Source organism: Sus scrofa, chromosome 13 (genome assembly GCF_000003025.6).
Source record: "Sus scrofa isolate TJ Tabasco breed Duroc chromosome 13, Sscrofa11.1, whole genome shotgun sequence".
NCBI classification, from domain to species: Eukaryota; Metazoa; Chordata; class Mammalia; order Artiodactyla; family Suidae; genus Sus; species Sus scrofa.
In genome coordinates, this window is record NC_010455.5 from 125,840,597 (window position 1) to 125,854,320 (window position 13,724).

A 13,724-nucleotide genomic window follows, 5' to 3' on the forward strand; every position below is an offset into this window, starting at 1 on the left:
TCTAGTGATCGGTCTGTTCAGTTGGTCTGTTTCTACTTGATTCAGTTTTGGCAGGCTGTAAGATTCTAGAAAATTGTCCATTTCTTCCAGATTGTCAAACTTGTTGTCGTATAGTTGTTCATAGTATTCTCTTACGGTTTTTTGTATTTCTGCTGTATCCGTTGTGATTTCTCCTTTTTCATTTATAATTTTGGTTATTTGGGTTCTTTCTCTCCTCTTTTTAGTGAGTCTGGCCAGGGGTTTGTCAATTTTGTTCACCTTTTCAAAGAACCAGCTCTTGGTTTTATTAATTTTCTCTCCACTCTGCTTTTAGAAGTAGAATCTAGTCACTTTAGCCTGCAACAATTATTTGCTTTCAGTTTACCTTTCTGAGTCATGTTTGTCTCTAGCCATCTGCACCCTTCTCCCACTAGTGCCTGCGCATCCTCTAAGCTTTCTCTTCACTGGACTTAGCTCCTTATGGCCTGAACTCAAATCTTTCCTCTTGCCTGCAATGTCCTTTACTCCTTCATTTCCCCTTTCCTCTGTCCTACCCTCTTTTAATAGCTAGCCCCAAACTTCATTCCTTCTATTGAGGGGGGATAATCCTGAAGTCTCTTGTCCTGTATTATGGTTAGTCTTTCTCTTCCACACTTGTGAAGTCTGTGGTACTGTCTGCATCTCAGAGTCCTTTGCTGTAGCATACCTGAGGATGTAGGCACACACTCCTGGTAGTTACTCACATATTTATGTAACAAATTAACCAAGTGTCTTTCTCCGAGCACAAGGAGGAAGCAGATGGTAAAATGCAGCCAAAAAACAATCATCTGGAGTTCCCATTGTGGCTCAGCGGAAACAAATCTGACTAGTATCCATGAGGACACAGGTTCAATCCCTGGCCTCATTCAGTGGGTTGTTGCCATGAGCTGTGGTGTAGGTCTGAGACGTGGCTTGGATCTGGTGTTGCTGTGGCTGTCGTGTAGGCCTGAGGCTACAGGTCCGATTTGATCCCTAGCCTGGGAACCTCCATGTGCCATAGGTGTGGCCCTAAAAATAGACAAAAAAAAAAAAAAAAAGAAAAAAAAGAAAAAAGAAAGAAAGAAAAAGAAAAGAAAAACAATCATCACCTGAGTTGTGTGCTGCTCAGTCTTGGGAATGGATTTCTGGGGTTGAAGCAAATCTTGATGACTAGTGTTGTGGGAGAGGCCTGAAGGAAACCAGAGCTGCACCTGTGCTTTCAGAGCTTCTCGGGTGCCCTCTGGCTCCTGGTGACCTGTAGCAGGACCTCTGGTATGTAAATGGGCTTCTCTGCTGCCTGGGCTGCCCAAATGACAGGCTGATCCTCTGTGAGCTGGGCTAGAGGTTTAATGGGGTTGGAGATTTCTTTTGGAATCTGCAACTTGAAATATCCTGTACCCTTGATTAATTCATGTTCGGGAGCTTCCTTAGTGCTTTCTGGTAAATAGCTCTGTACTGTACGTTTATTTCCCCACGGGCTTGTTGCAGAGACTGGAGCCTGTGTTTCTAACAACTACTCCAAGGAAAACATCGCAGGTCACGTTTCCGGAACAGAGCCTCTCAGAGGGTCTTCCCAAGCACCCATCTCTATTACTTGCTTTTGGCTTGGCATTTGCTTGTAGCTAAAAAGGGAGAGTTTATCTTGAGTGGTCCTGTAGACATCTGTGACTTGGCAGTTGAAAATCTGACAGTTGCTGCTGAGTTTCAAGTGCAAGAGTGAGTCGCATATGGACAGAACCCTGTAGAACTGGAATCATTTCCCCTCAATTCCCAGAGCCTTAATGTTTCTTTGTCTTGAGCATGACCTCACTGCTTTTTGTTTTTGTAATGGAATGCATAGTCATTGACAGGTAATCAAAATAATCCCCTACATTTTTGCAACGCCTTTTTGTTTTCCAGAAGGCTTTCACTTGCATTATCTCATTTGATCCTCATAACTTCTCTGAGAGGTAGGCAGAGGGGCTATTTTAATCTCTAATTTTCAGCTGTAGAAACTGAGGTTTAGGAAAGTTAAACAGTTGGCCTGAGATCATGTATTTTGTATGCAGTGGAACTGGAATCTTAAATACTTTTCCTCTTAAACCAGTGTTCTTTTAACTACTTACTGTCAGTGTGACCTTGAGAATATACTTAACCTCCTTGAGCCTCAGTTTTCCTGTCACTACAGTGGGTATAATCTTCCAGGGATAGTTGTCAGTAGAGATTAAATGAGATTGTCTGGGAAAGCATTTGTTTACTCAACAGTAAAGCATACTACTAATGTGAGGCATCATTCCTACACAGACTTGAATCTAAATAGTGCCACACCTGAACTGTGGCAGAAAAGAACATTTTCCCCCCATTTTGTAAGGACACTGAGGTCCAGAATGGTGCGGGCAGTTGTTAGAGATCACGACAAATTGGCCCTGCTGCCATGCCTGTTATTCTGAGAGCACTTGTGTTGGCAAGGCCCTCTTTTCCTACACAGCTCTCTCTTCATGTTCCTTGGAACAGTCTTGTATCCTGGAGACAGTTTTAGGTCTGGCGGGATCAGAGAGAGCCAGTGGGGAGCTGAGAATGTGGATCTGCATTCCTGAGCTTCCTCCACAAAAGGTGGGAATATGGTGTGGTTGAGGGAATGGAGGTGGATAAGGAATTGATCTTGAAGGTCTCTCCTCTCCTCTCTCAGTGACTGGGATTGAATAGGGTACCTCTTGTGAACCCACAAGGCTGGTGATACATAAGCAGAATGGGTTGTTTAGCATTAACATTTACTGTAAAAACCCCAAAAGGATGGCTGTCAAGTTGGCAGCAAATGCAGTAAAAGTTAGCAGTGTCATGTGGTCAGGATGCAGCCAGGGGATCTTGGATAGCTTCTTTCTGCATCCATATTCACCTGCAAAAGTTCAAAACCCATCTGACAGATATAGGTTGTTTGGATCAAAGACGCGGGACAAGGAGCCGGAGATTGAAGGTCTAGGAGCCATATTTATTTCCATATAAGGAAGAACTTTCTGTTGGAAAGATGGAATTTACAGCTGCAGGAGATAATGGTCTCTACTTCACTGGAGACCTTAGGGATGCTGCGGGGGGATTCATAAATAGGAAGGGCATTGGGTTCTGTGGCCTTGTGGTCTCCTGAGATCCCAGAGCCAGCAGTTTTCAGTGGTCAAAGAGGAAGAAGGGCATACATGCATTGAGGAATGAAAGATCCCTTTGAGGATATGGAAACTTACCTCATGCTGCTTTTCATACCTATCCCTGTAGCTGTCTCCTTGGTCCTTGCTTTTCAGAGTTCTCAGGCTATCCCTGGGCAAGTATTTTCCATGGAATCTCTCTTTCCTCTGCTAAAATGAAACTGTTGGAATATTGGAAGGGACTCAGAGGTCCTGAAAAGATGACAGTCTTTCTACAGAACCACTGAGTTGGTCTAGTTTCAGTTATAAATGAGGACCACCTCCTTACCCTCTTCAAGCCTACGCCAGGGACCTCCTGGGAGTACCGCATTGGCAGGAATTCTATGCTGAGTTCTAGTTCTGGCACGAGGTGGAAGGTTTTCTGATCCTGTTTCCTTATCTCACTGAATAGTTACTTATATTTATGTTCATTTATTAAACATGCAATCAATATGAAATGTTTGCCATTTTTTTAAGGTACTTGTGGCATGCTTGCAAAAATAGAAAACAAATGATCAGAATAAATGTCAGGACTATATCGATAGGCTGGGGAGAAGCAGCTTTTAGAGCATATAGCTGGACAATTTTGGGATACTACTCATTTTGTAGATGAGATAAGATAAGCTACAAGAGAAGAACCAATTTATCCAAAGTGGTAAGGAGTGACTGATCTGTGTGTAGGGCTTGGGTCCCCTCACTCCCCAATCAGTGATGTTTATTGCTGAAGATTGCCAGGGGATGAGAACAAGTAGCCTCCTGGTGAAGGACCAGAGTCCAGGAGTGGGTGATGATTCTGAAAAATGGCTCATCTGATGTAGAAAGCCTCTACAGCCAACAATAGAACAAGATTCTTCTAGGACATAGAACTACCAGGAAGCCAAGATACAGATTCCTTCTCTGAGCACACCCCTACTTCCCCACTCCATCATTTCCCCCAGCATCTCAACTTTCCTTTATCCTTCTCTAGAGTCATTTTAGACTAGCTTCATCACTGATTGACTTCACTGGTTCGATTTAATCATCAAATAATTTTTAGGACATTGAGATCAGAACTAACATTGCAAACTTACGGAATTCATCTTACAAATTGGACGTTTCACCCTTCTGTCCCACTCCTCCTTTCCCATGTTCTCCTGGAAGTCTGCTTTTATTCCTGGTCTTCCTGCCTGCTGTCTGCTCTATGAAGAACTCACACGAAACTGAGTTCCAAGAGGACTCTGCCTGAGAGAGTCAGGAATCCGAGTTTGAGGGTTGTTTTAGGACTCATCTGCTCCCCAAAAACTGTGGGCTGGATTTTTGGTGACCTCTTCAGATGCATCCCCTCAAACACCTCCTCAGATTAATAAATTGACTTCACAAATGTAGCTGCATTCTAGATGGCCCCATTCTTAAGGGGACCTTAAAGCCTTAGTTGAAGGCCAGTCACTTCCATGTTTGGGCGAGGGAGCCTATTTGCTGTAACAGGAGAGCCTATGGAACAGTTGAGACTCTACTTCTTTTGGGGTTAATCATTTACTCCGAGTAAGGAATTCTGTCTTTAGTGGGGCATGTTCTTCAAGTGCCAGAGGAGAGAAGGGTGATTTTTCTGACATCCTCCAGCCTGCTTCTCCATATATGGAAATGTTTACCCACCACACTGATCTATTGGAAGGGAAGGAGGTGACTCAGGGTTTAGGAGAAGCAGGATTTGAATTCTTGTTTCCAGAAACAAAGTCGCCCCCTCCCCCCGCCCCTCCCCCTCCATTCCTTTGCCCCTTGTTCTGGGAGCTGAGGCGAGAATGTTTCAGTGCTGTTCCCCTCAGGCCTGGGGACCACCTCCTTGCAGTGGGACTCAGGGTGTGTGAGAGAGAGTGAGGGCCAACGGAGGGCCAGCTGCCTGTGGGGCCTTTCAGCGCGTGAGTACATCATTATTGCCAGGTCGAACCGCATTTGTGCCTGCAGATCCAGGGCTCAGTGTCCTGAGGGCTGCCCGGTGATGGGATATGTGGCTGGGAGCTCGGGCTGCTTTCATTTAGGGTGTGGGCAGCTGTTTTCCCAGGGGAATATTTCTCACAGTGGGATCTAGTGACGGGCTTTGTCTGAGCAAAAATTCTATTATATATATATATTGTGTGTGTGTGTGTGTGTGTATATATATATATATATATATATATATATATATATATATATATATAAATTATTTTCTTCCACCTGAGGCCTAGTTTAAGTTGGGGAGAAAGATAATTTGGTAGTGTTGTCTGTCTGATTGCTAGTCTAAAGTAATATGCCAGAAGGGATGTTTGTGGCACTTCGGGAGGGATAGTTTTATCTTTAAAAGCAGAGTTATGCTTAAGAGTTAAGAGTATGCAAAATGTTGCTCTATAGCATTTGCGCGACATACCATCTGCAATAAATACCCGGTGTGCAGGGGATTGTGTAGAGTTGATGGACTGTCACAATTGGAAGGACTCCAATTAGAGATGATTCAGTTGATCTGTCTCATTTTACAGCATGACGGGACAGGGAAGGCCCAGCAGCACAGCTCACCTGCCTCATAGGTGCAGGCTAATTAGGTGGGTTAGAACCCAGATCTTTTCACTCGCCGTCATTCTTTCTAACACAGCAGTGAAGATGACTTTTAGGCAAAGGCAGAGAAGATGCCCATTTTGCAGATGAGGAAATTGAGACTCAGGATGCCAGAGTTGTCCACATTTACTCATCTAATTGGGGAGAAATTGAGAACTAGAACTAAGTTCTTCCAGGTCAAACCTCTTTCTGTCATGTTCTGTTGACTCAGAGGTCTGAATTTGTTGTTTTTTAAAATTTTACCCTTTTACCCTTCTTTGGATTATACTTACCTTTTTCAGTTTTGCTCATGTGAATATTGTTTGAATGTGAGCTGCTACCTTCTGATCTGCTTTGCTGCCTATATCTTTTTCTTTCCTGAAAGGGGATGATAGTTTGTCCAAGGGGAGGAACTGAATAGTGGAGGCCCTTATTTCAGTTTCGTCCCTCACGGAGAAATTATGCACAGGCCTTGAAAGAATCTGAGCAGGGCTTTCTATCTAAGCTTCTACCACTATTCTTGAAGCTGCAAGAATTCAATAGTATAATTCCCATTCACAGATGAGACTTGATTCTGACTAGATTTTAAACATACACACACACACACACCCCCAACTCCTTTAGCCATCTTTGATGTGACAGCAGCTTTTGACAGAGATCAAGAGGGCACCACCCTGTTACAGTCCAGTCCCACAGATGTTACATGGCCTTGACGAGTATCACTTTGTAGTCAGATCAGTTTTTGTTTAGCTTGGGGGCCGGGTCCCCTTTCTCCACTTCAGGGAAAGTATTGGAGAGGTATTTTGGGGAAGCACTTGATTCCCAGTAGCGTTAGGTGGCAGATCATAACAGAGAGGAGGAAGTGCTCTGAGACCTGAGTTTGTGTGATCAGTGAGGCAGCTCTCTAAGCTGCTCTGAAGCATCAAGGAGGCAGGGACTTGCCCAGGACTCCCAGGAACCTGCACACACCCTGCCCCCTCCTTGCCGATGGTACCTGGGCCGTGGCTGTAGGCTCTGTTCTCTGAGTGGGAGGAGGCTACCTTGAAGCATGAAGGCTTGAAGCACCTGCCACCGTGGTGCTGATGACAGGGGCACTAGGAGGTTACGGCTGGTCATATGGATATAAACGCTATTACTACTAATAGGGAGAACTAACTCGCCTTGACTGCTCTGAGTGCCATGTGCCGGGCTAAGCCCTTGACTTAGATTGATTTACCACCACAGCTACCTGTGAATAGGTACTTCTAAGGGGGGTATTTATTTATTATTATTATTTTTAAATTTTATTGAAGTATGTTAGTTTACAATCCTAATTTCTGCTGTATGGCAAAGTGATTCAGTTGGTACTATTTTTTAAAATTTTTAATTTTTAATTTTGGTATCATACACATTACCATTTTTTCCATCCTAACCATTTTCAAGTATATGGCTCAGTAGTGTTAAATACAGTCATATATCCTGGGCAACAATCTTCAGACCTCTTCATCTTGCAAAACTGAAACTCTGTACCCATTAAACATTCACTCTTCATTCTCCCCTCCCCAGTCAGTCCCTGACAACCATCATTCTACTTTCTGTCTCCATGAATTTGACTTCTGTAGGCCTCTTATAGAAGTGGAATCAAACAGTGTTAGTCTTTTTGTGACTGACTTATTTCACTCAGCATGTATCCAAGGTTTATCCATGTTGCAGCTTCTGTCAGAACTTCCTTCCTTTTGATGGCTGACTAATAATACATTGTATATATACACCATATTTTGTTAATCCATTTGGGTACTAACTTTTTTTCTTCTTACTGTACCTGTGGCATGTGGAAGTTCCTAGGCCAGGGACTGAACCAACACCACAGCAGCACGCTGAGCTGCAGCAATGACACTGGATCCTTACTCTGCTAAGCCACAAGGGAACTCCTGGGTACTATTTATTTACCTTCATTTTACAGCGGAAGAATCTGAGGCTTTGAGGGGTTAATAAAAGTTCCCCAACATCACACAGTCAGTAGTGGAGCTAGGATTTGAACCCAGGGAGTGTGACTTCAAGGAATTCAGCTAGTGAGAGTGTGAAAAACCAGGGTGAATCTCGCCTGGATGGTGACACCTTCTCACACATTGCTGTGACATTTCATTACTGTTATGTCTAAGGAATAGCCAGCCTGGAGCAGAGGACAGGGCCTAAAGATGAGATTTTCTAAGCTGGCTCTGCTGCTAACTCTGAGTCTGACTTGGGTGATGATGTGTGCCCCTTTCTGAGTGTCATTTTTCCTACCTGGAAGATGGGGCCGTAGTTGATGACTGTGAACGTTTGATCATTGCGGAGTTGGACTCTAAGCATTCTACTTGGTTTATTGCCTTCAATTCTCCTGGCACTCCCACAAGGCAGATGTTGTTGTCCCCCCCCCCAGCCTTTTTTTTTGTCTTTTTGTCTTTTAGGGCCACACCCGAGGCATATGGAAGTCCCCAGGCTATGGGTTGAATCGGAGCTTTAGCTGCCAGCCTACTCCAGAGCCACAGTAACTCGGGATCTGAGCTGTGTCTGCGACCTTACACCACAGCTCACAACAATGTCAGATCCTTAACCCACTGAGCGAGGCCAGGGATCGAACCTGAGTCCTCATGGATGCTAGTCAGGTTTGTTAACCACTGAGTCACGACGGGAACTCCATATTGTCCCCTTTTTACCTGAGAAAAGTTAGGTCTAGAGAAGTGGAAAATTTTATCTAAACTCCTCCAGTTCCTGAGAGCAAAGCATTAGTGATCAGCATCTGACTCTGAAGCCCAGGATATTAGTGCTGGGCTTCTTGCCTTTAAGCAACCTTTAAGGTTTCTGTCTTCTGTGGCATGCATTCATCTAATTTTATTAAAGCTTTATTGGATTCCCACTTATGTGCCTCATACTCTTCTGGGCACTGATCCAGTACCGGGTTTAGAGTGAGAAAAAGACACGAAAAAATGATCCCTTGGAACTTACATTCTAGTAGGGAAGTGTGGAGGAGGCAGATAATAAATGAGCATGTAAACAGCAGAGAATGATAAGTAACACTGAGGAGTGTTCCCAGAGGTGCTCTGCCTGTGAGGGAATGGAGGAAGGGCCCTGGGAAGTGATGTGTAAGCTGAGCTCTAAATGACAAGGAGCCAGCCCTGTGGCAGGCAGTGGGGAGAACATTGTAGGCAGAGGACATGGTCAGTGCCAGGGCTGTGGGGTGGTAATGAGTTTGTGTCTTAGAAACAGAGGAGCCCAGTGTGCTAGGAATAGGGGGCTGCAGGAGGAGAACATGAGATGAGGGCGAGGCGAGAGCTGGTAGGTGTCAGTGGGCTCAAGAAGGGGCTTGGACCTGAGTGGGGGTGTGATGGGAAGCATCTGAGTTGTGTTTACCAGCATCACTGGGGCTACTGTGGGGGAGATGGATGGCAAGGAGGAGGCAAGAGTAGAAGCAAGGTGAGGTGACTCTTGAAATAGTCCAGGTGAGAGGTGGAGGTAACAGTTATTAGGGCAGTCAAAGTGGAGCCAGAGAAAAGAGGATGAGTTCATAACGTGTTTTGTTGGGATGGTCTACAGGATGTCAAGTGCAGTTCCCTACAGAGAAATGTCAAGCTCAAGTGAGCAGGAATCTGAGAGACCCTGATGGAGGTGAAAACATGTGCAGTGGGGAGTGTACAGACTTGCAGCTGGTCCAGACTAAGGAGTCTAAGTCCTCCCTGCTTTGGTTTCTAATCTTAAGCTTCTGGCCAAGGAATGGAGTGGCTTCCTGACTCTGACTTCCTGGCTGGGAGCTGTTGGAACACCCGAAAATAAGCCCTGAAGAACACGCTGCTTCCTTTGCTCTCTCTGGGTATTTGTATAAAGCATTCTTTCCCACCAAGAATACGGAACATTCAGAGTGATGTTGACTTTATGGGCCATATTTAACTTAGTGTTTTTCCTTGATGTGTCCTCTGTTTTTGCAGAGACTCCTGCCTCTTGTAAACTCCATGGTGAGAAGCCTTCAGCTACCTTATATCTTATGGGTCTGGAAGGCTCTGGGCGGGGGTGCCTGGAAAAGCTGGGCTTCAAAACCTCACCTTGGCCTGGGGACCCTGGCCCAAGAATACCCACCTGCTCCCTTATTTACATTTGAATTCACACTTGCTGGTCCTTCCACGCTCCCTGTAATTCCTCTTAATGGGCTGGGCTTTCCTGTAAACACTCCAATTTTCAGTGCAGAAACTGGTCTCAGAGAAGTTAGGCCACTTAGTCAGTGTAAGGAGGTGGCCGAGTCAGATTGGGAATCCAAGACCCCTGACTGAGCCTTGTGCTCTGGCCACCAGGTCAAAGTGACCGAGCTTGTAACCTTATGCCCCTGGGTGTCTCATGGCGATCTTATCCTGTACTCAGCCTAAGCCTAGAGATGCTCAGAGATCATAAACAAAGTCATCTGAAATTCACTCCTTTGGCTTCATCACATACTTCTTTCCAAACAGTTTATAGTGTATAGTTACTGGATTTTTTTTTTAAGGTCTTTAACATCATCTCTTAAAAACAATGTTTTGTTTTTGCTCATGCGAATTTCTTTTAAAATTTCTCTCCTATTACCCATTCATTTAGTCAACAAACATTTATTGAATTCTTACTGTATGCCAGGCATTGTGCTAGGTGCTGGGGATGGATTCAAAGATAATTTGGAGGCGTATGGAAGGGGAGTGGATAATTACAGCACAGTGAGATAAGTGCTATAATAGAGGGATATATAAAGAGCTAGAAATAGCACTATGAATAACATCTCTGAACAAATTGCTTTCTTTTTTTCCTTTTGGATTATTCCCTTATGTATATTGCCCAAAGTGGGATTACTGGGTCATTTAAAAGATGAAAACAATTTGGCACAAAAAGATGTAATGACTTGCCTGGGGAATACAGCTCAATTTTCAACTGGGGAAAAAATTGTTGACAACTCCAGATTTAGACACCTCACCAGGAGGATTGGGCAGTTTTTACACTAGTCCTATAAGCATGGTGGTTTTCAGGGGAAGCACCTATTCTAAACATATCATCCCGAGTGTAGAAACACATATCTTTATATTTGATCTTACAAATTTAATGTTCATGCCCACAAGAGCCTATCTATGTAAGTTATTATTCCATTTTATGATGAGGGAACTGTGCTTTTGCTAAAAGGAAGTGACTTGCTCAGGATTCCATAGTTAATTAGTGGAGAATCCAAGGAGTTTTGTAAAGTCTTTTGATCCTACCACTGCTGTCCTGTTCTCCATGCTCCGTTCACCAATTAGAAGGTACTTATGCTCTGGTATTCATTTACTGATATGCAGAAACTCTTCTCAAGAAGATCAGGAACTGCCAGATAGGTATAGAAGTCCTAACCTCCAAAGGGTCCAGTGTCCTTCTGCACATTGACCTGAAAGGACCTGAAGGTCCATTTCTCCCACCACCCCCACTTACCTTCCCCTGCCCAGGTCCTGAAAGGTTAACACGTGGCCTTAGCACTGAAGCAAGAATTCCAAGGAAAGCTGAGTCCATGCCACAGTTATTATTTTCCTAGTATATTCAACTGTATGTTCCCTGACTATAAATTTTCTTATTTTGATATTCATATCATTTTACTAGTATTTTTGGTATTTAAGTAAAAATTCCTGCCTGTGGTCCCCAGGGCTAATCATAACCAGACAGCCGTACCTGTCCACTGTGAGTGTCTTTGAGTCAACCACATGCCCTGCCATTCCCCAGAGACATACCTGGAATTTTCTCATTTTCATGTTCTAACTCATGTTGTTCCTTTTGCCTGAGATGACCTCTCCCATCTTCATCCATAACACTCCTGCTTCTATAAATTTCTTCACCGAGACCACCTCCTGAATGAAGTAATTTCTCTTGTCTCATTTTCCAAAATGCACACTCCCCCACTAGAAGTGATCTCTGTGCTCTCTGTTCTGCTGACTCACAACACAGTGGGCTATGAGGCGATAACCATGGGATCTGGATTTGAATCCCAGCTATGATGCTTCCTAGCTGGGCAGGCTGTTAGGTCAGCTAACTTGATGAGTTTCCTCATCTGTCAAATGGGTAGAAATAATCACACCAACTCACAGGATTGTTATCAATGCTTCTTCTGTGGCACTTCCTGTCTCCCACTTTATGCTTTATCTCTCTTTCTAGACCGGGAGCTCTGTAAGGACAGGGAAGGATTCACATCTTACCTGTGTCTTTGACACCGGGGACCACAAAGTCTTCTTTAAGAGAAAGCATTGCATGTAGTCTTACTGGTGGCATCAGTTCAGACTCATTACTAGAGCCCATCACGTGGTGCTAGGACTCTGTGATGTGGAGCTTTGAGCACACACATTATAGGCTGGATAGGCCTCTGGCTCCTGCTTCCTTAGTGACAGGAAAGAGGCTCAAGCTTGTGTTTAGCCTATGTTCTTCTGATTCATCAAATTGGGGGTAGTACGAGCATTTCCCTAAAGGCAGGGTGGAAATCTTGTCTGTAACATGAGACTTGGTTTCTTTCTTGGGTCTTCCACAGGTGAGAGTTCCAGATTAGAGGAAAAGGTCAGTAGAGGTGTGGTTTTGGGGCAACAAGAGGGCCACCCACTCCTTTGACTTCTCTGGGGGGTGGACCATAGAGAAGAGGACTCTCCAGAGGAGCTTTCCTTTATTTTATTGTATTTTTATTTTTTTTGCTTTTTAGGGCCTCATCTGCGGCATATGAAGGTTCCCAGGCTAGGGATTGAATCGGAACTGTAGCCGATGGCCTACACCACAGCCACAGCAATGCAGGATCCGAGCTGTGTCTTCGACCTACACCATAGCTCATGGCAACGCCAGATCCTTAACCCACTGAGCAAGGCCTGAATCCTAATGGATGCTAATCAGATTCTTTAACCCCTGAGCCACGATGGAAACTCCAGGAAGCTTTCCTTTAGCTGTTCCCACCCTTGCCCAAGGGGAAGCTGACCCTGGAAGGGGATTCAGTTCCAGTAGCTCTACCATTTAACTTTCTCTTGTCTCATTTTCCAAAATGCAATAGCCATGAGTCTTGAAAGCCAGTGTTTTAGTCTGGCGCATAAGGTCCTCCATGTCCTGGCCACAACATTCCTTTACAGGCTCTTGTCCCACTGCATCCTTCCATGTTTTCTGTCACTGGCCGCACCAGATTAGTCACTTTCCCCAAGAACACCCTCAACTCATCTTCCTAATGCCTTGGTACATTGTATTCTCTGGGCCTATTGCCCACCTCCTCATACATGGAAATCCTCTTGGGTGTTCAGACCCAGTTAAAAGTCATCATTGGCAGAGCTCTTCCTGATCCTCAAAGGGACGCTGCATGTACTGAGACTTTGCACACTCTTCCTCTGTTTTGTGTATCCTGAGTGAGCCTGTGAGTTCTTTGAGAGGTCAAGGCATGTCTAATTCAGCTCCCACATCTATCTGCTGGGCCCATACATGGTGCCTTCTTAAGGACAGGAGGTGCTAGCAAAAGTCTGTTCTTTGCACCTCTGAATGCAGGACGGCTGACATCGTTACAGCTAACATTTGCACCAAGGGGTGTTGGAAAGCTGATTCTAAGGTTACCTGCTATTTGTTTGATCACGAGCCCAGACATTTGAAATCTTTTTTTTAGTTGCCCTGATAGCAGCTCATTGCCAGTCTTTCTCAGCCCTGCTTCCCACATACCCAGCTGAAGTCTGCTTAGTGCCTGGGCGCTGAGCTTTTTATTTCATTTGAGAACATAACAGCAAGGTGGCATTCAGTAAGGATCTACCTGCTTTTAACGTGAACAGTTTTTAGCTGAAAAGTTCAGGCTTTGTTTTTTTTTATCCCAAAGCTCCTTAGAAAGTGAACATAGCAGAAGAGTTTTTTCAGGTATATTTCTGCCTCTAGCAGGACAGCTGTCCATAGTATAGCTGTAACTGCAAAGTAACAAACCTCAGGTCATGGAGCTTGATTTTGAAGACCTCAGGTCAAATCCTGGCTTTACCATTTACTAATCCCAATTCTTGGGCAGTTGCCTGACTTCTCTAACCCTCAATTTCCTCA

The 13,724-nt window shown here is 44.5% G+C and overlaps 1 protein-coding gene across 4 annotated transcripts in view; it reads left to right on the forward strand.

Annotated features, from left to right (window-relative positions):
- The window catches only part of LPP (LIM domain containing preferred translocation partner in lipoma), a 696,555-nt gene that overhangs the window by 58,224 nt on the left and 624,607 nt on the right, over window positions 1-13,724 (forward strand). Inside the window, exon 1 of one of the 4 annotated variants that reach the window (XM_021071247.1) lies at window positions 1,060-5,047. The exons of the other annotated variants lie outside the window; for them this stretch is intronic. The gene's annotated coding sequence lies outside the window, so the exon portion shown is untranslated. Of the gene's footprint in view, window positions 1-1,059; window positions 5,048-13,724 lie in introns of those variants that run through there. 4 annotated transcript variants of the gene reach the window in all.